Here is a 23,142-nt window from a genome sequence, read left to right as displayed (position 1 = left end):
ATCCAATCAGTATGATTTTTCAAGGCAGATTACAAAGCATGGCCTGGACGTAATGGATAATCCAGATAGGTGATGTGAAAGCCAACGAGCTCAAATGCAACTAGGTGCATGGAAAGCTTCCATGGACATGGCTCTCTAGATCATTTCTCTTGCTAAAATAATTATTAATTTTCCAAAGTGCATTAAAATTGAGTAATTGAGGGGGAAAAGCTGAATTTGGACAGAAAATGATAGGGATTAAGAATATAATTACCTAACAAGGCTGATAGAGCTTCAGATCTAATCTTCACTGTAATCTCTTCTTCACATCGTTGCTGGTATTTATTCCTCTTATCCCACAAAGCGTTTGGTCATCCGCAGGAAGAAGGAAAGAAATAAAGAGAGAGTAAAAGTAGAAGGAGAAATGCTCCGGTTTCCTCGGAGCACTGTAAGTTATAGCCTTCCTAACTACGTTGGGACACTAAACAGTCTATTCCTTCAATCTAGACTCTTCGCTTGATAACGAGCACATTTAATGGGCTGCAATGCAAGTATCACGTCGATACCACAAATGTTAACCATTTGATCAATGGTCTTTAATGTGGACGGTGAAGACCATTCACAGAAAATAGGTCCAATTAACAATTCAACCCATCTATTCGTTAGGACCCATCATGGAATTTTTATGATTCTAATGATTCACTTGTTTTGAAAAAGAAATTCTAACCATCCCATCCTTGAACGAGAAAAAAAAGAAGGGCTATGAAAAAGCGCCAGATGAAGGATGATTGGATCATCAGATTAATGTGATTTTTGCATGACAGCCCATAAAATATGTGATAGACTAAATGAACAATGTAGATTAATCAATTGAACTATCAAAGTGTCCCAGTGAAACAGGAGCAGTGTAACTTATAGTGCTCCGTGGACACTGGAACATTTCCGCCAAAAAAGCAGAAAAGCAAGAGAGAGTACCAAAGCAAGGAGAAAATTACCACTGTAAATGCCACCTTTCATCCAGCGTCTTCTATGGACAGTGCAAAACTTACCTTCCCTACTTAGACCTTGTATGTACGGACAGAACATTTGTCCGTATCGTGTAAAAAGCAAGGGTATTTTTGTCCTGAAATGCTCTGTACATACATTCAACGTCTAAGCTGGGAAGGTAAGTTCTGGACTCTTCAAAAAAGAGGCCGGATAAATGTAGCGTTTCAGTGGTAGTTTTCTTCCAAAGCAAGAGAGTGAAACAGCAACAGAGATTGTAAAATCAGAGAAGAAAACTATGATACCCCGGCATTGCCAAGGATAATACTAAGGCACTTACAAATTACTTAAACATAAAAGTTGCATACCGGAATACGATTAAGTCCAATTAAACGGTCCAAATTATTTCTCATGTATCACATACCAAAATCTACACTTATGTGATCATCTTAATATCATATAGGTGGGACACTCATTGGGCGGTTACAAATATTATCTTGCGTCTGTCACTTGGAGCAAGTGTTTTCCACAATTTAGTCGGTTTAATTTGAGCCGATGTTAGTCACATGTGGAATTTTCGAGTACCTGATTATGGAGCGTCATACACAACCAGAGTATCATATATCTCCTCAAAACTCAAAAGCGAAATGAGAAATTTATGACTGTACGACCCCTTTATGGCCCATTGAGGAGACTGAGCCCACCTCATTTTCCCTTGCGAGAATACGCCCCAGCTGTACGGATGGCTTTGCCAAAGGTCGAAAATGCCCCTGCTTGTTCCGTCAAGCGGATCGGTGGTGCTCGAAGACGAGCGCTGACACTCCTCAACTCCGAGTTGCACGAACGGTTCAAAAGATATCAAAGTTACGTAGGCCCCACAGTTACGTATTTATTATATCCACAACGTTCATCCATATTTCGAGATCATTTGGGAGCATTATCAAAAAAAAAAAATCATATCCAAAGATCAACTGGACCACACCACAAAGAGCAACGGGAAAATTAATTTTCACCGCTAAAACTTTTGTAGGGCCCACCATACCATTTATTTTCCATCCAATCTATTCATAAGGTCACGAAAGCCTGGATGAAGAGGGAAAAAATTTTTCATAATGATCCAAAACTTCTGTGACCCCTAAAAGATTTTCAATGGTAGACGTTCAATCCTCCACAACCTTTTACAGTGTGGTCCACTTGATAGCTAGATTTGTCTCATTTTTCGTCTCAAGCCTTAATACGAGTTCGTCCAATATATGGACGGTTTGGATATTACACATACCTCATCATAGGACCCACAAAAAGCGATGGAGATTACAAAAGTAAAAAATAAAATAATAATAAATAAATAGGCCAGGAACTTATAGCTACGGTGTTTTCTATAGCTACGGATTATAACTGTAGCCATAGCCGTAGCCCTTGATGCTTCGATATGTCCTTTTATATGTATCAAAAGTCTTTCAATTAATCGAAAAAAGTCCAGAACTGTCCAGCAAGTTTGCCTCAAAAATCCTGCAATTTTCGATACATACCAAAGAGTATTTGATATGTATCGAAGATGATATGACCAATAGCTACGGATTATAACCGTAGCCATAACTGTAGTCGGTGTCGATTTATGAATTTTTTTTTATTTTTTATTTTTTATTTTTTTACATAGATAAATTTATTCAACCTACAATTTTCTCTAATACATATTTATATAAATATGTATATATAAGCATATAAAAAAAAATTCTCTCTTTTTTTCATTTATTTCTTTATTCATTTAACAAGAATATCTCCTAAACCAAAATTAGTTACTTGACGTACCCTATATGATTTTGGGGTAGGAGAAGCTACTTTAGCCAACCAACCTAGTTATTTTTCAAGATTCCATTAGATCTATGGTCGAAAATCCATTTCATTCACTTCGCGGCCAATTTCAATCAGTTCGTGGTCAATTTCATTCATTTCATTTACATCGCGATCAATTCCATGCATTTCACGGTCAATCCTAGCAATTCCATTTTGATTCAGGTCATTTTCATGCATTTCACAGTCAATTCCCTTCACTTCATGGTCATTTGCATGCATTTCGCGGTCAAATCGCTTCAAACCATGATCATTCCCATGAATTTCACGGTCATCCCAAACTATTCCGTGTTGATTCACGGTCGTTTCGAGGCATTTCACGATCAATTCCCTTCACTTCACGGTCAGTTGTATGCATTTCGCGGTCAATTTGCTTCAAACCATGATCATTCCCATGCATTTCACGGTCATCCCAAACAATTCCGTGTTGATTCACGATCGTTTCGAGGCATTTCGCGGTCAATTCCCTTCACTTCAAGGTCATTTGCATGCATTTCGCGATCAAATCGCTTCAAACCATGATCATTCTCATGCATTTCGCGGTCATCCCAAACAATTCTGTGTTGGTTCACGGTCGATTTGAGGCATTTTGCAGTCAATTTCCTTCACTTCACGGTCATTTGCATGCATTTCGCGCTCAAATCGCTTCAAACCATGATCATTCCCATGCATTTCGCGGTCATCCAAAACAATTCCGTGTTGATTCACGGTCGTTTCGAGGCATTTCGCGGTCAATTCCCTTCACTTCACGGTCATTTGCATGCATTTCGCGGTCAAATTGCTTCAAACCATGATCATTCCCATGCATTTCATAGTCATCCTAAACAATTCCGTGTTGATTCACGGTCATTTCGAGGCATTTCGCGGTCAATTCCCTTCACTTCACGGTCATTTGCATGCATTTCGCGCTCAAATCGCTTCAAACCATGATCATTCCCATGCATTTCACGGTCATCCCAAACAATTCCGTGTTGATTCACGGTCGGTTCGAGGCATTTCGCGGTCAATTCCCTTTACTTCACGGTCATTTACGTGCATTTCGCGGTCAAATCGCTTCAAACCATGATCATTCCCATGCATTTCACGGTCATCCCAAACAATTGTGTTGATTCACGATCGTTTCAAGGCATTTCGTGGTCAATTCGCTTCACTTCACGGTCAGTTGCATGCATTTTACGGTCAATTTGCTTCAAACCATGATCATTCCCATGCACTTCACGGTCGTCCCAAACAATTCCGTGTTGATTCACGATCGTTTCGTGGAATTTCGCGGTCAATTCGCTTCACTTCACGGTCATTTGCATGCATTTCGCGGTCAATTTGCTTCAAACCATGATCATTCCCATGCATTTCACGGTCGTCCCAAACAATTCCGTGTTGATTCACGGTCGTTTCGCGGCATTTCACGGTCAATTCCCTTCACTTCACGATCATTTGCATGCATTTCGCGGTCAAATCGCTTCAAACCATGATCATTCCCATGCATTTCACGGTCGTCTCAAACAATTCCGTGTTGATTCACGGTCGTTTCGAGGCATTTCGCGGTCAATTTCCTTCACTTCATGGTCAATTGCATGCATTTCGCAGTCAATTCGCTTCAAACCATGATCATTCCCATGCACTTCCCGATCGTCCCAAACAATTCTGTGTTGATTCACGGTCGTTTCGAGGCATTTCGTGATCAATTCCCTTCCCTTCACGGTCAGTTGCATGCATTTCACAGTCAATTCGCATCAATTCATGATCATTCCCATGTACTTCACGGTCATCCCAAACTATTCCGTATTGATTCACGGTTGTTTCAAGGCATTTCGCGGTCAATTCCCTTCACTTCACGGTCATTTGCATGCATTTTGCGGTCAAATCGCTTCAAACCATGATCATTCTTATGCATTCGCGGTCAATTCGCTTCACTTCACGGTCAGTTGCATGCATTTCGCAGTCAATTCGCTTCAAACCATGATCATTCCCACTCACTTCATGGTCGTCCCAAATAATTCCGTGTTGATTCACGGTCGTTTCGAGGCATTTCGCGGTCAATTCGCTTCACTTCACGGTCATTTGCATGCATTTCGCGGTCAATTCACTTCAAACCATGATCATTCTCATGCATTTCACGGTTGTCCTAAACAATTCCGTGTTGATTCATGGTCGTTTCGAGGCATTTCGCGGTCAATTCCCTTCACTTCACGGTCAGTTGCATGCATTTCGCGGTCAATTCGCTTCAAACCATGATCATTCCCATGCACTTCACGGTTGTCCCAAACAATTCCGAGTTGATTCACGGTCGTTTCGAGGCATTTCGCGGTCAATTCCCTTCACTTTACGATCATTTGCATGCATTTTGCGGTCAAATCGCTTCAAACCATGATTATTCTCATGCACTTCACGGTCATCTCAAGCAATTCCGTGTTGATTCACGGTTGTTTCGAGGCATTTCGTGGTCAATTCCCTTCACTTCACGGTTAGTTGCATGCAACTGACTGTGAAGTGAAGGGAATTGACCGCGAAATGCCTCGAAACATCTGTGAATCAACACGGGAGTGAAGGGGATTGACTGTGAAATGAAGGGAATTGACCGTGAAATGACCGTGAATCAACACGGAATAGTTTGGGATGACCGTGAAATGCATGGAATTGTCCGTGAAGTGGAAGGAATTGACGGTGAAATGCATGGAAATGACCACGAACTGATTGAAATTGACCCCAAAGTGACTGAAATGGACTTTCGACCATCGACCTGATGGAATCTTGGAAAATAACTAGGTTAGTTGGCTAAAGTATCTTCTCCTAGCCCAAAATCATATAGGGTACATCAAGTAACTATTTTTGGTTTAGAAGATATTCTTGTTAAATGAATAGAGAAATAAATGAAAAAATGAGAGAATTTTTTTTTATATGCTTATGTATACATATTTATATAAATATGTATTAGAGAAAATTATAGGTAGAATAAAGTTCTCCATGTAAAAAATAAAAAATAAAAAATAAAAAAATTTGCATAGACTTTTACAGACTGCAGTTATGGCTACGGCTATAATCTGTAACTATATCTTCGATACATATTGAATACACTTTGATTAATCGAAAATTGCAGGATTTTTTATGCAAAGTTGCTAGACAGTTTTGGACTTTTTTTGATTAATCGAAAGACATTCGATAAATCGAAGTACATATCGAAAGACCTTCAATGCATAGTAGAGGACATATTGAAAAAGCATTGGCTGCGGTTATCTCTACGGTTATAATCCGTAGCCATAGATACCAGGCTTCTTTTTTTTTTTTTCCTGTTGTAATCCTCACCGCCTTTTTGGGTCCTTTTATGAGGTATGTGTTATATCCAAACCGTTCATCTATTTGGCAAACTCGTACTAACGCTTGGGAAGAAAAATAAGATAGATTTAGCTATCAAGTAGACCACACTGTAAAAGGCAGTGGAAGATTAAACATCTACCATTGAAACCCTTTTAGGGGTCCCAGAAGTTTTGGATCGTTACAAAATTTGTTTTTCCTCTTCATCCAGGTCGTTGTGACATTATGAATAGATTGGATGGAAAATAAATGTTATGGTGGGCCGTACAAAAGTTTCCACGGTGAAAATCAATTTTCTGCTGCTCCATGTGGTGTGGTCCAGTTGCTCTTTGGATATGATTTTTTTTGCTTGGATAATGCTCCGAAATGATCTCGAAATATGGATGAACGTTGTGGATATAATAAATACGTATCTGTGGGGCCCATGTAACTTTGATATCTTTTGAACCGTTCGTACAACTCGGAGTTCGAGGAGTGTCAGCGCTTGTCTTCGAGCACCACCTATCCGCTCGAAGGAACAAGCAGGGGGCATTTTCGACCTTTGGCAAGCCATCCGTACAGCTGGGGCGTATTCTCGCAAGGGAAAATAAGGTGGGCTTAGTCTCGTAAATAGGGCCATAAATGGGTCGTACGGTCGCAAATTTCCCAAAGTGAAATGGACAAATGATCCACTGCTCTCAGAGGACAATCATTTATAGCACACTTAGTTGCATTGGGACACTTGGACAGCCCAATCCATTAATCTAAATTGCCGATTTTCTCAATCACAGATTCCAAGAGCTACTATGCAAAAATTCACACGGAATGAAGGATTCAAATCATCTAATCAATCCCTTGTAAAATTGACGGCTAAAGGTGTTTATGGAAAAACTGGTCTAATCAACCAATTCATCCATCCATCTACATATGGCAGTCTACGGTGGATTGCTTAAGGTTCCACAGAATCACTTTTATTAGCTAGGTTACTGTAACCATTCCATCTATGGCTTGGAAAATGGATGGTTATAAGAAAGATAACTGACTTGAAGTGGACTGAATCATCAAATCAGTTTGATTTTCACGTATTAGCCCGTGAAATTTGTACTACACCTGATGGTGGACGGTGTGGATGCAACGATTGATTATTTAAGTGTTCCAATGCAACTAAGAGCACCATAAGAGCACCATAATTGATACACTGTTTTGAGGGCAACAAATCTCCCTCCCCGGAGTCTTAAAAAAGTGTTGCCTTAGCCTCGAAGGAAGTAAGATAAGAGGGACGCGTATTTCCTTCGTCACCAAGTGTTGTTCTTCAGCAAGTGTTGCTTGTGTGGCCCACCCTGGTGTCTTGTACGGTGTCTGAACCTGATCAACACGGTCGATCTCCCCACCGTAAAAAGAAGGCATCCCAAAAATCGTGCTGATCCACCCATTATGTGGGCGACCACATTAATTTAGGAGTTTTCGCTCGGTGGTTGTGTCTAATATCTATGGTTTAGCCCAAGTGAAGATTAGATAAGTGATTTTTGGTCATACCATCACTGTTGTGGAACTCAATTAGATGCACGGGTTAGATGGCTTGTATGCAACATGGTGGGCCCAACACAATCAGTTAATTAACTTTTACACGAAATTGAATAACGATTAAACTTGGGACATGTTTGGATAGATGGGATACATCCTGATGTGGTGCATTATAAAAGAATTTATAATTATTACAAATTTACTATGTATCCTTTATATAAATGAAAAAATCAGTGTATTATCTTTGTATATAATACAAAAATATTATCATTGCCTTTTATCATGCCTATCCAATACAAAAATGTTAAGTCATCTATTGACCACCAAACAAGTATGGTAATTTTTAATATTGCAAATTTACAATTCATTACCATGCAATGCAGCCATTGAATGCCTCTATCATATAGTTGACTAAATTTCGCACCTAGTTGAACAACAGCTGTGTTAGAGTTTTGCTCAAACCCATGAGTTACAAGAAAATTGAACCATATGCGCACTAGCAAGAACGCCGGCGTGGCCAATACGTCCGCCTGGTCGGTCTGGGTAGGCGAGGATGTTAGAATGACCAGAGAGGTTGAAAAAAAAAATAATAATAATAAGGAAAAAAAAAAAAACATGATTTGAGGGCTTTGCCAGGGCACCTTTGTAAGCAATAAAGCTCTTGTACACACCACACATGTGCCAGCATTGTACGGAAAGTCTGACATCCGACCCATCTGTCAGAAAGTAAACACTTCATTGAAGACCTAGCAAAAGAATCTGGTTGATCCAGATGTCAAGGTGGGCCATAGTTTGTGAAAAAACGTGCGGCTTTCAAAAAACAAGGATGAGGTTTCCCTGCACTTGTTTGCAACAATGGAACCGCATGCTGAGTGGATAAGATTATTATGATTATTTTTATTTTAAGAAAGTTCGTAGAAGGTTGGACGAAACCGATGAATGAATTGGATCTCACGCCTATGTGACACGATGATACATTGTCACATGTACGTGAGTTTTACTGGAGGTGTGTGTACTTAGCAAAGCTTTGTTTCATAAACCGCAATTCACCTGGACTGACATCATTCACGGGTGAGAACATTTACGTGATGGATTGCGTTTGTCGTAGAATATACCTTATTCTACAACACTTGCATAGAAATGCCCAAGGCTGACAATGGGCCGGGCTGATCTTCGGGCTTCCAAATTTGGCCAGACTTGGGCCAGGGTATCAGGTCTAAGGGCTGGCCTTGGGCTTAAAATGTATTTCATTTTTTAATCGGGCCAGGCTTGGACCCTATGCAACGCCCCAATCAAGCGAGCGTATTGTTACTGTTTGCAAAAGGAAATTTTGTAATATAAAAATGAATTCTGAAGTACTTCCAACCAGTTTGAAACTTGGGCCCCAATGTGGTGTTCGTTGGGGGCCTTGCACAAAACCTTAGGATCTAGCCGCCCAAAACACCAGAATTATGGAATAATAAAGTAATGAAATAAATCAAAGCATAAACCACACGACACCAAAGAATTTTACGTGTAAAACCCTCGAAGAGGTAAAAACCACGGGACCTCGTCCAAATCAGCAATCTACTATAAAGCAGAACGTTACAACCGATCACAAGCACACACCGCTTAGTTCAAACCTTCTTCACTCACACAGGAGTGGATAAACAACAAGAGAACAAGAAAAAAACAGAGAGATCTCACCGATCACGATGACGTAGAAGCGCTGAGACGTGGACTGTGAAACAGATAACCTCTACGAGCAGAATCTCCCTTTCACAAGCTTCCTCTCTCTCTCTCACATTTGATAGCCCTAAGCCCTCCTAAAAAACCTTTAGGAAACCTTAGAATACCCTGGAATACACCCCAATCTTGCATACACATCTTTATATAAGAATAGAAAGAGGTAAAATCAAAATAGGAAATAATTTTCGTAGAATCTGCGTTTCCGCAATCGCATCTGCGTAACTCTTCGATGATATCGAAGGTTTCTCAATGACAGCCTTTAATATCATCTAAGGTCCTTTGATGATATCAAAACAGGACAAAACTGTCCAGCGACCAGGGGTGAAAAATTCTAACAATTATCGATGTCATCAAGCAACCTTCGATGACAGCCTTAGATATCATCTAAGGTCCTTCGATGATATCAAAACATGACTAAAACTGTCCAGCGACCAGCAGTGAAAAATCTTGATAATTATCGATGATATCGAAACTGGTTCGATTTCATCGAACCCAGCAATGGGGAGAAATTTCTCATCAAATCTCCCCCTTTTCGACTCAAGAGGAATTCACTTTCTACAAGCCAGTTTAGTTTTTATAAACCTCAAACTTGCCCTTGAGCAAAGCCTTTGTCATCATGTCTGACCCATTATCGTCTGTGTGGATCTTTTCAAGCCATAACACCTTTTGTTCGAAAGTATCCCTAATCCAGTGATATCGAATCTCTATGTGCTTCGACTTGGAGTGCTGACTTGGATTCTTGCTCAAGTGTATAGCACTTTGACTATCACAATAGACTACGTGCTGCTGTTGCTTCAGGCTAAGTTCCTGTAGGAACCTCTTCATCCAAAACATCTCTTTACATGCCTCTGTGACTGCAATGTACTCGGCCTCTGTCGTCGACAATGTTACGACCTTCTGTAGCTTGCTCTGCTAAGAGACCGCTCCCCCTGCAAATGTAAACATGAACCCCGATGTAGACTTCCTGAAATCTATGTCACTTGCCATATCTGCATATGTGTATCCCTCTAACACAAGTTTTCCATCACCATAGCATAGGCTCAACCTGGATGAGCCTCTTAGATACCGCAGTATCCACTTCACTGCTGCCCAATGCTCTTTGCCAGGATTGGAAAGATATCGGCTGACAACACCAACCGCATATGCTATGTTTGGCCGAGTACACACCATAACATATATCAAACTTCCTGCTGCTGATGCGTGGAGTATTTTCCTCATCTCTTCCACCTCTGCCTTCGTCTTACGATACTACTAACTGGCTTCGCTACATTCATATTGAACCGCTCTAGAACTTTCTCAATATACCGCTCTTGTAACAGCCAAAGCTTTCTGCTACTTCTGTCACGGTTTATCTCCATTCCTATGATCTATTTAGCTAGGCCCAAGTCTTTCATCGCAAATGACTTGCCCAACTCCTGTTTCAGCCTGTTGAACTTCTTGCATGTCTTTTCCCATGATGAGCATGTCTTCAACGTATAAGAGCAGAACTAAGAAATCACCATCTAAGAACTTACGTGTGAACACATGCTTCAACATAAATGAGTCGAACTTCTTGTGTCATTGCCATGGAGCTTGTTTCAGCCCATACAAGCTCTTCCTTAGCCTACACACCATATGCTCTTTGCCCTTGACTTCGAACCCCTCTGCTTGGTGCATGTAGATCTCTTCTTCCAGGTCACCATAGAGGAAGGCAGTTTTAATATCTAACTGCTCTATCTCCATATCCATGCTAGCCGCCAACCCAAGCAACACCTGTATGGATGTCATCTTCATCATTGGTAAGAATATCGCCTCGAAGCCTATGCCTTTTCTCTGACCAAACCCTTTCACCACAAGTCTGGCCTTGAACCTCATCTGTGAATTCTTCTGCCCAACCTTCTTTCTGAACACCCACTTGTTGCTCAAACCTTTCTTGCCCTTAGGCAATTTCACCATATCATAAGTGTGATTTTTATGTAAGGATTCCATCTTTTCTTGCATAGCTTTCAACCACTCCCCATTATACTCGTCGGCTAGGGCTTTAGAATAATCTTCTGGCTCTCCCCTATCAGTTAGCATAATGTACTCATGCGGTGAGTACCTCTTGGATGGCTGTCTGTCCCTAGATGACCTCCTCACCTGTGGCTCAACAGGTGAATCAAGTGAGGGCTGCTTCCCTGGTCCATCTTCTTAAGGAACTCCCTCGTCCTCTACACCTTGCTGTACTCCCCCGTCATCAGGCACCACGGGTGGAATAATTGGATTCATGTCCTCTAGCTCACCTGAACTATGATAGTTCTTCTCTGGCTTACCAATGTCTTCTATACACTGATCTTCAAAGAAAATCACATTTCTGCTCCTGACGAGCTTCTTCTCGGTCGGATCCCACAATCTGTAACCGAACTTTTCATCACCGTATCCCAAGAACACACACTGTCTGATTTTCATATCGAGCTTGGACCTCTCGTCCTTTGGTACGTGAATGGATGCCCTGCATCCAAACACCCTGAGATGACTATACGATAGATCATGTCTAGTTCACACCTTCTCAAGCACTTCTCTATTCAACGGGGCCGATGGAGACCTGTTTATCAGATACACTGCTGTGTGCATTACTTCTCCCCAGAACATCTTGGGCAATTTCGCATGGGATAACATGCATCTGATTCTCTCAATAATGGTGCGATTCATTCGCTCAGCTACACCATTATGCTGGGGAGATTTTGGGAACCGTCTGTTCATGCCGTATACCCAGGGACTTGCAATACTCATGAAAATCGCCAATATATTCATCACCATTGTCAGTGCGGACGTACTTCAATGATCTACTTATCTCTCTCTCGACCATAACATGAAACAATTTAAACACACTAAAGACCTCGTCCTTAGATTTTAAAGCATAAACTCAAACCCTCCTAGATGCATCATCTATAAAAGTGACAAAATATAATGCCCCACCCAAGATTTTTGTCCTCAAGGACCACAAACATCAGAATAAACCAAATATAATGCATACACTTTATTAACATGAGAAACAGTTTTAACGAATGAAACTCTATGGTGTTTCCCTAATAAACAATCAAGATAGGTTTTGAGAGGTGTACCCGTCACGTCTGGAAGAAGCCACTTCCTCGCTAGTAGTTGAAGCCCTTTTTCACTTATGTGGCCTAGACGCCTGTACCACATGTCAATACCTGAATCTTCCGTTGCGTTCAACCCACCCTTGCATACACTGACACTTACCTTGTAAATGGTGCAATACTTCTTTCCTCTGGCTACGATCAATGAACCATTGATGAGCTTCCAGTGCCCACTAGCAAACCGACTTTCATAACCATCATCATCCAACCTGCCCATCGACATCAAGTTGAGGCGAAGGTATGGGATATGCCTCACATCCCTGAGAACCAATGTGCAGCCCACATCAGTCTTTACACAAATATCATCGACTCCTACGATCTTCTATACGCCAGAATTTTCCATCTTCACGGTCCCATAGTCACTAGACTTGTAGCTTGTGAAGAAGTTCCTGCATGGAGTCACATGAAAAGAGTCTCCTGAGTCAATCATCCAGTAGGTGTCTTGACTCGTAGCCGTGAGAGATACATCACGATCTGCTGAAAGAATAACTATAACATCGCCATCTGAAGTAACCTCAGTGGAATCTGATTCATCTTCCTTCTCCTTTTCTTTTCCTTTCTTGTCGTTCTTATTTTTACGACATTCATGCTTATAGTGACTCTTCTTGCCACAATTCCATCATTCAACATCCTTCCTTGTACTCGACTTGTCTCTTGATTTATCTCAAGCCTCCCGCCCTTCATGTTCTTTTCTCTCCCCCGTTCCTGTGTCATAAGAGCCTCTTCCTGAGTGGAACCCTGAGACTTCCTCCTTGTCTCCTCATTGAAGAAACAACTAGTTACTTGTTCCATGGATATCTTTCCGTCTAGCGTAGAGTTACTCAGAGACACCACCAATGTCTCCCAATTGTCAGGCAATAAACTAAGCAATAGTAAAGCTTGCAATTCATCATCCATGACCATCTTTATAGCAGAGAGCTGGTTCACTATATTACTGACCTCATTCATGTGCTCAGCTATAAAACCACCATCTTTGAACTTAAGATTCACAAGTCGCCTTATCAGAAAAATCTTATTACCGACTGTCTTCCTCTTATACAGCCCTTCTAATTTCAGCTATAGGTTAGCGGCTGAGGTCTTCGTAGACAAATGGTGGAACACAGAATCATCCAGCTATTGTCTAATAAACCCTACCGCCGTCCGGTCCATCTTCTTCCAATCACCATCAGACATATCCTTGGATTTTGCTGACATGTTTAAAATTGGAGAATATAAATCCTTACAATAAAGCAAGTCCTCCATCTTAGCCTTCCATATGGTTCAGTTAGAACCATTGAGGCTGATCATCCTTGATGAACCACCTTCAATAATTCAAAACCGATCCCACTCCATTCAATGAACTTAGCTTTGATACCACTTTGTTGGGGGCCTTACACAAAACCTTAGGATCTAGCCACCCAAAACACCAAAATTATGGGATAATAAAGCAATGAAATAAATCAAAGCATAAACTATACGACACTAGAAAATTTTACGTGGAAAACCCTCAAAGAGGTAAAAACCACGAGACCTCGTCCAGATCAACAATCTACTATAAAGCATAATGTTACAACCGATCACAAGCACACACCGCTTGGATCAAACCTTCTTCACTCACGCAAGAGTGGATAAACTACAAGAGAATAAGAGAAAAAATGGAGAGATTTCACCGATCACGAGGACGTAGAAACGCTAAGACGTGAACTGCGAAGTAGATCACCTCTACGAGTAGAATTTCCCTTCCACAAGCTTCATTTCTCTCTTTCTTACCTTTGATAGCCCTAAGCCCTCCTAGAAAACCTTTAGGAAACCTTAGAATACCCTGAAATACACCCAAATCCCGCATACACCTCTTTATATAAGAATAGAAAGAGGTAGAATAAAAATATGAAATAATTTTCGCAGAATCTGCATTTCCGCAATCGCATCTATGTAACTCCTCGATGATATCGAAGATCTCTCGATAATAGCCTTCAATATCATCTAAGGTCCTTCGATGATATCAAAACAAGACCAAAACTGTCCAGCGACCAAGGGTGAAAAATTTCGACAATTATCGAGGTCCTTGAGTAACCTTCAATGATAGCCTTCGATATCATCTAAGGTCCTTCGATGATATCGAAATAAGACCAAAACTGTCCAGCGACTAGCGGTGAAAAATCCCGACAATTATCGACGATATCGAAACTGGTTCGATTTCATCGAACCCAGCAATGAGGAGAAAATCCCCATCAGTGTTTATGTGAAATCCATACAGGACGTCAGGTGTGTCATGCTCGTTTAGAGCTAAAATCCAAAAACTCGCCCCATCCATTATTCAGGTGGACCACACAATCAGAAACAACATACAAAATGACTTTTCAGTCTACAAATAGTTTCCCTTGTTGTGACCCATGGTGTGTCATCTAAAGGCTAGAGTAGATTTTACATGATCATTATAATTCCTTGTAAGGGTGGACATCTCTCCCACCATTTTTCCACACCTTAATTACACATCAGCTTGGTTTTTAGGCCTTGGGACTTACATGTGATTACACATCTAATAGTCGCACAGGATCTCATATACATATTATGATGGGCTCGTCCAAAATGAAAGGTAGGCGTCACCTAAAATTCCCTCTCCCTCTCTTAACTTTTTTAGGGCGTGTTTGGATTAGTGATTCCTGTAGTAATATATTGTAAACTATAATAAAAAAAAATATTATCATTACTATGGTAGTCCAAAGAAAAGCAAAATTATAATGGTATGCAATACCAGAATGGTATCTCCGCTTTTCACATGCAAAATAATTTTAGTGGCTAGATACACTTGGATGTAATTCTGTTAATATGTTATATCCACGTCATCTATCTATTTTACAAAATCATTTTAGGGCATGTTCCCAAAAATGAGCTTAATCTAACACCTCCATGACCCCGAGAAGTTTTCAATGACAAGCATTCAATCAAACACGAGGCCACATGTGTGATCGAGGGCCTATATTTAGGTTTCGTGTGCGGTTAAGAAGTGTGGACGTGCTAGAGTTGTACTCAACTCAATGTTTGATTGAACACTAGTGCCTGATGTAGAGCGGGTCGCGGACAGTTTCATGGCCAAGATGGATCAGAAAAGGCCCAGTCGACGACAGAAGTGATCCGGACCGTCGGACCTTAAATCGGGCGTATCTCGCAATTCGGAATGAGTTACTGACATAAAATATATGATTTTGGGGTAGAACAAACTACTTTATCCAACCAACCCCGCTACGTCGGGTTACGCAGCCTGGAATTGCGAAAAGCCCCTGGATCGACGGTCGTTTCCCTGTTTTAATTTCATTTTTACTATAAATAGTAAGTTTTAGTTTGATTATAACTCTTCATCCGTCGGGCTTTAGGAGTTGTGCCCAACGTGAAAAGAGCTTAGAATAATTAGGAGAACGGTTTAGTGAAGCCAAATGGGACACTTACTATTTTTGGCCGAAAACCTTGCACACTAGTAGACATCACGACCGTCTATAAATAGTAAGTTTACTATTTATAGTAAGTCGCGGATTCTAGGAGTTTGAGTTGTAGTTTGATTCTGATTTTCTTTCCTATTGCTTGGTACTCCTATTTAAAGGGTTGTGAACTTATTTTTATTCATCAATTAATCAATTTCGAATTTATTAGAATTTATTTCTATTTTCTGCTTTCTTTCCTCGTGGATTCGAGAAGCCTCTGTGAGGAGTCCAGAGAAGCTCCATGGATTTGGAATAGTTATCCTCATCACATTCATCCCTGCGTCAATGCTCCCCATGTTGAGTCAGGTTGATTGGAGACTGGACGCAGGATATAGCTATTCTCTAAACCACTAGTTGAGATTACCAATCAAGTGATTTGCGAAAGGGTAGGGGTTAATCCTTTCTGATAGATTCCTCTTACCTTGTGTCTATGGACTTGTTCTTTCACCAGTAAAAGCGTTAGATTCCTTAAAAGATTAAAGAAAAATAAATAAATAAATAAATAAAGGTTGAATTATGCCGATTGAAATAAATAAATAAACGAGAGATAAATATATAACCTATATGTAGGAATAGATGATCGAGGCGAATGGTCAACAAGATGTGAGCGGATATGTATGATTGCTTAAGTAAGAACTCAGTTAATGGGAATCTAACAACTTAGGATTGTGGGCATTTAATCTAATCATACGGTACTAAAGGATGCTGGCAATAATGATCTATGCTAGAGCAAGACTAGACTATGCTAAGATAGAAGTAAAGATAGATGAAAAATGAAAAATAAATTGTAAAAGTAGATAGATGCGTTTACCGTGGGGCCTCGAGCACTTCTTCGCGTGCTCCTTTTATAACTTGTTGAGGCAGCTAAACCCTCATTAGGTTTCCTTATTGATCATAAATCTTCCGCGTATTCAACATGCATTCTAAATAGAAATGTCTATGAATAGATTCGAATCTACTGGCTTTTGGGATCTTTTTCTCGTAGTTAATCCCTTTATAGGAGATCTTCATGGCCCACTAATCGGATTTATGATCAATCAGTGAAGCGTTTATTGTCAATCTTGGACCTCAAATCAATCATGATCATGCATTTGGATGGCTTGATCAAACCATCTCAAACTCTCTCTTCCTAATGGTTTGGAGTGTTGGAGGGATTAGATAGACCAGATCCATCTAATACTAATTTTTTATCAAATGGGTTAGATTAGATCTTTCATTGAGCACTTCCATCCTCTTAATTTCAATTATTGTACAACATGGGACTTGATATGCCTGATGTTTTCTCTTTCATAGTTTAGGTCCAAACCACTACCGAATTTACATAGCTAGATATCAATCCAATCTTCAAACATTCGGGATTTTCAAAACCTTCACAAATCCTCCCAGCTTCTCTAGGAAAATTTCCAATTTTAGGACTGTGAGAGACGACCTTACTGAGTATATCATAACTAGATCTGTGATAGGATTCACTATTTTTCTCGATGGGTCTTTATAGATATGTTAGGCACGTTGTCTTATTAATTGGCTCACTAATCATAGCCATGTGGCATGGTTGATTTACTCTTTAAAGGCATGTGTAAGGGTCTATGCCATTTCATTAATAACTAAATGCGTGTCATTGAAGAAATATCCGTTGAACATATCTTCGAGTGTAAGTAAGATTTTTGTGAGTACCAAACCCGTAGTATCAACACGTGACCGACTTTCCATTAGTCCACGTCAAGGCATTGAAAATAGGTGTAAACACTGTGATTAAAGTGAGCCATGATAAAGGAAAGAGTTGGGAGAGAGAATTCCATCCTTGAGTTTTACAGGGCCCATGATGATTATATGAAATCCACTTCAACCATTATATGTTATACCAAAAAGCTTAAGCCTGAGACTCAAAAATTCAAGCCCATGTATAATTCAGGTGGGCCACACTAAGAGAAATAGTTTGGAGGATGAGTGTTTCCTTATATATATTTTTTTGTATAATTGTGTGGTCCACCTAGGATGGGGATGATTTTTGGGACCTTAGCCTATATGAGTGATGTACCTAATGGTCAGGACGCATTTCACTTAAACACCATGGTAGGGCTCATCCCAGCCTATGACTCTCCCCCCTCTCCATCCATTCCCACAGGTTCAGAAAAGATTACGTCGGACTTGGGCTAGAGTGGGCTGGATTTGTGTCTACCGTTGAACAATAGAGGCTAGGTTTGGATAAAGCTTGGCCTCCTACACCGGAGGACCAATCAATAAGGACATTAAGAATGGCCCAGATGATCTGACGCATCAACATCACCAACATCAACACATATACCTTTAAATCATAGAGGATTTCCCACATGAACCCAATGACAACAGTTTGTCATAGAGGAAAAACAATACTTCCTCTAGTTTGACTTTCCATATTTTGATATTGGTGTCCCTAGAATACATCCCCACGTATTGCAATACCATATGGCGGGACTTTAGCCTTTGAATATTGTTGTGGGCAAAACTGAACTGGTCTACCATAAGGGAATTACGATCGACCATAAGAGAAGTGTCTCGAATTTGAAGCAGCTAGAGAACCAGGACAGGCCTTTGTCTCAAGCTGATAGAATTAATGGATCATAGAGCTCGGAAGGCAGGGCAAGTAATTCTCCCAATGAAGAGATGAGTCTCGAGCCGACCCAAGCCAAGCTGCCTAAGGACAAAACCTGGTGGGATGAGAATAATCTCACCAAGTGCATCTACAAATGTTGACAATGAACCCGTAAGGCAAGGAGCTTGGGCCACAAGCCCCTAACCTCCTGAGCTAACTGGATCAACTACGACCAAAGGCGGGATGAAAAATCCAGAGAAAATCCTGCCTCAGACCCATAAAGAAAAGATTTTGAACAATCCCACCCGAAGATCACATCGACCGAGGCAGACTCAATGATATTTTCGGAAGACAATTCTAAATAAGGACCATCCAACTTATCCAAGGAAGATACGCAGGTCTTTGAACCGCCCAAGGATCGTATAAGTATAGCCACTGCAATTGAAGGAAGGTAAGTGAATAAACACAAGCTCAAGGCTTTGATTTGATTATACCAGTTTGACTTAGGCATCGGGCGGTCCACGACCATCAATGGTTCCCTCCATTGTCTACATCTTTCTATTTCTTTACAAGTCCATCCTTGGGTGCACCTCCACAATTGATCACACCTGTTCGACCAGATTCCAGTGATAAAAAATATGATGATCCAAGCCAGTTATATGATGTGTCTTCTTGTTTTTTTATTTTTTGTTACAATGTATAGGAAACAAATAAGTAATCTTAGCTAGATGATTTTAATACGAAGGGAGCGTTTGGATCATAACTTACTTAAGATAGTGTTGAGGGTCAAATATTGCATATTAGACCCCAATTATTGCCTGGATTTACAAGCATGATACCGTTTAATGACCTGATTTAATCGTATTTGTGATGCAGAGTATATTTACAAGCATGGACTGAAAAAGGGTGCTTAAAGCATGGATTTAACGCTCTGATGACACCAAAGGCAAGGAACGGACTCCAGGGGACCAAGATCGATGGAATTACATACCAGGGATCTGCGAAAATCGAAAAATTGAAGCTCAAGTGGCTCGAAAATCTTTCAGAATGCAAGATCACGGGGTTCCCACCATCCGTTCAGCTCAAAACTTCATACATGGCCAAGGGCCCACAAATTAACCGTAAATGTTGAATTTCAACCCTCAAATCCCTCCGGAAGTAGCCCAATGGACAGATCAGCCCATTGAATCATTATGTGGGGCCCGCTTGATATCTGGATATACTTTAATTTTGGTCTCAACCCCTTAAACTGCGTGTTAAAACGGATGGATGGAGCGGATTTCTCACGAACATCACAGTGGACTCCACATGTACAGTGCGTATACATGAGGTACAGTGCTCGCGCCGCACCGGACGGTCAGCCCAGTCAAAGCCGGGCTGACCCGTGCCTTCTTCCTCACGGACCGGGCTGACCCGCGCCTTCTTCCTCACGGAGGCAGTGTCCAACGCTGTCCGACCATTTTTTGGCTAGTGGGCCCCACACATCATCCAAATGGATGATCAGTACCGTCTATTGTGTCCATAGGGGGACAAAAACCCTCTCCTAGGTGTCATTTTGTCCTCATGCAAGCTACTGGAAGATCCTAACTATAAATCGCAGGATGAACGGCAACGAGCAAAGTTCAGTGGACCACACCAACTACACTCCAAAACCGTCCATTCCTGACTGGTTTTTTGCCAGGAATTCAATGGACGTGGTGGATTTTATCAAAAACATCATTGTGGGGTCCATCAAACATCTTTTATTCCGACACGGAAGCTCTGTTTCGCGTCAGAAGCTGCGGAGAAATCTTGTGGGCCGCTATCGTGATTCATCAGTCGGATCTGGACCGTCCATCTGACGCCCATGCTGCTTATAAACATTGCTTAGGTGACAAAATTCCAGAAGGCAGAGGAGAACGATTTTCAATCATCCAAACGGCAGACGGACGGTGGAATGAAATCATTCATGGGCCACCAAGAAGCTGATCCAAAAACGGTCATGTCTAACCTATTTTTCGTGACTAAGCTAATGGACAGGCTGGATTTCTCAAATAATTATGATCAGGGGTCCCACCAATACCTCAGCGCATGAAGTGCGTACTCTGTTGCGCGCGTAACCAAAAGATCTGGGCCGTTCTACAATTTTGGCCAGGATCGGACCGACGATCCTAGACGACCAAATCTATCCCCTGAGGCAACCGACCACCCACAAGAAGTGTGAATGGATTAGATGTTCCAAACAGATCAGTTATTGTGTCGAACGAGGTTGAGCGCGGGTCCTCTGCGTATGTTGCAAACCGACTGCGAAATAGGTCGATTGTGCAAATCGAGCTTCTGTTGCTGCGCAGGCAAGGTCAGTTCCTTGCAACCAACCTTCCTACCACTCTTCCCTGCCTATAAGAAAGGAAGAGAGAGAACATGGGAGGGGAATCCAAGTCTTTGAAGGAGTTGCTGTGGATGCCAGCCGTGGAAGAGACTGAGAGAGTTTTTCCTTTTCTTAGTTTGTATTTTCTTTTTTTATTTTTATCTTTTTAATTTGAGGATAGCCTAATCATAGTAGGCTAAACCTCTTAGCTAGGGCTAAGAGGTGAAGCTTGTGGCGTGATGGGGTTGATCCTATGGCTTGGATGCATGTGATGAACTATATTTGATTCTAGTTAGATGAAAGAATGCTTTAATTTTTAATGGTTTATTGTGACTTACATTACAGTAGATCTGCGATGGCTTGAGTATTTCTTTTCCTTTCTTGTGATTATGAAGCCAGGACACCCCGTTGTTCACCATCGCCCCTTGGACATGGTGGAATGACGGAACTCTCCCTGACATTCATACATCACCCAGATTTGCTATGAATTAGTTTAATTCTGTTGTTTGCTTTGTCTCATGGGCATGATTTTGTAATGGAATTCATTCTAATTTACACGCGTCTGATCAATTGAAAACTAAATTAAATGAAGTTTAAAATTGATTTTCAGGTTATATCTTCCAACTGGATGAAGATGGGACTCGAAGTCTAGTTGAGTTCATGAATCGACCGTAAATCTCTCTGATCTCTACAAGTGGATCCTCTGAAACCCTAGTTTCCTACCTTTGAATTCTACATATTTTAGTTTACTATTTCATCATTATTCCTCAAATCCACCTGATTTAGATTTCATCTTTTTCTAGTTCTAGTTCTAGTTATTTTTAGATTACATACAGGTTTCAGTCCCTTGGGATTCGACCTCGGTCTTACCGAGTTCATTACTACATCACAACCCTATACTTGGGGAGTGAATAGATAGCTTGCTTACACCTCAAGTCTTATCTTAGTTTCTACTTATTAAGCTATAGTGATTAATAACTTTAAATAAAAAAGTTACTTATAATTAATCTTAAACTAAACTTATCTCAATTAAGTTACTTATCAACTGTTCTAAGTAGAAAAAGTAACTTATTTGACGGTATCCGAACGGGCCCTAAACATAACTTGGCTCATTTACCATTCAAAAAAAAAAAAAAAAAACCCTTGGCTCATTTACTTGAATGTTGAACCGTCACCATGACCTTTGTACAATCAAATTGAAATACTCAATCTGAGAGTTTTTTAGGGCATCCCCACCCGGAGAGCCCTGTTACATAGTCATTTTTAAAAAATCTTGTTTGTATAGTTTTGACATATTTTATTGCAACATGCGAGAATATAATTTAGTAAACCTCTTTAAAATTTCAAAATAAGTCCCAAAGTGGTCATGGATAAGAAAAACATAGTATATCTTAGCTAAAATGGCATCAATTATGTTCTCGACATGAGAATTTTTAAAACGCTTGGAAACTATATTAGTAATGGTATGTTAAATGGTTTTAAAGATGATAAAACCTAAAGTATTATTATTCTAAGTTTCATGGAAGAATATTTGTTTTAGTGTCTTTGAAGACTAAAAAGGAAATTATGGAAGCAATTATAGAAAGTGCCTATGAAACAGCATCGGAAATATACGATTTAACTTCACTTAGAAAAGTATAATTCCCGTAAAATGAAAGAAATTGATACGCAACGTGCATCTTAGCATAGTTTTCACACGATTTCAAATATTGTGAAATGCCAAGCTATTGTGCATACCATTGGTCCCCCGCATTCAAATGTGGATGGACTATGATCCAAAAATATCCGTGACAGGACAAAACTAGTGTCTATTTGTGGTTTAGAGATAGATGGTTAAGAAGAGAAATTCAACAAGTATCTAATTTTAACTGAAAATGGTTGGGTCCTTACTCATGCCTAGGGCTGTACATTGAGCCAAGTCAGGTCGAGGTGGGCCAAGCTTTCCTTGACTCATCCATACTCTCCTCGAGCTTGAGCTCACCCTCAAGCTTAAAATTGGAGCTTGATTTATTTTCCAAACCTTTCGAGGCGAGCAAGTGGATAGAGTCGAGGCGAGCTTACTCCCACCTCAATTTATTACATTTTTTTTTTTTTTTCCGCTACAAATTACAAAGTAAAAGTCCATCATTGCCATCTTGTACAACGGATAATGCCATCTTTTTTTTCGGGTTATTACAGACAATACCATCAAGAGCTCTCACCCTAAATATCTGCCATATTGGAAGAATCATAACCACTTAATGATGGTGAATTAATAGAAGGTTAAAGAATGAAAATAAACTAATAGCT

General features: G+C 40.5%; 1 protein-coding gene across 6 annotated transcripts in view; it reads right to left on the bottom strand.

Annotated features, from left to right (window-relative positions):
- Positions 1–23,142, bottom strand: part of LOC131240728 (uncharacterized) — an 82,152-nt gene that overhangs the window by 10,025 nt on the left and 48,985 nt on the right. For 2 of the 6 annotated variants that reach the window (XM_058239152.1, XM_058239154.1), the window contains exon 1: positions 254–591. The exons of 3 other annotated variants lie outside the window; for them this stretch is intronic. The gene's annotated coding sequence lies outside the window, so the exon portion shown is untranslated. Of the gene's footprint in view, positions 1–253; positions 592–23,142 lie in introns of those variants that run through there. One more of the 6 variants, XM_058239153.1, reaches the window with a different exon arrangement.

Source organism: Magnolia sinica, chromosome 3 (genome assembly GCF_029962835.1).
Source record: "Magnolia sinica isolate HGM2019 chromosome 3, MsV1, whole genome shotgun sequence".
Lineage (NCBI taxonomy): Eukaryota > Viridiplantae > Streptophyta > Magnoliopsida > Magnoliales > Magnoliaceae > Magnolia > Magnolia sinica.
The sequence above is the reverse complement of the archived record's forward strand: the minus strand, read 5'-3'. Positions and strand labels throughout refer to the sequence as shown.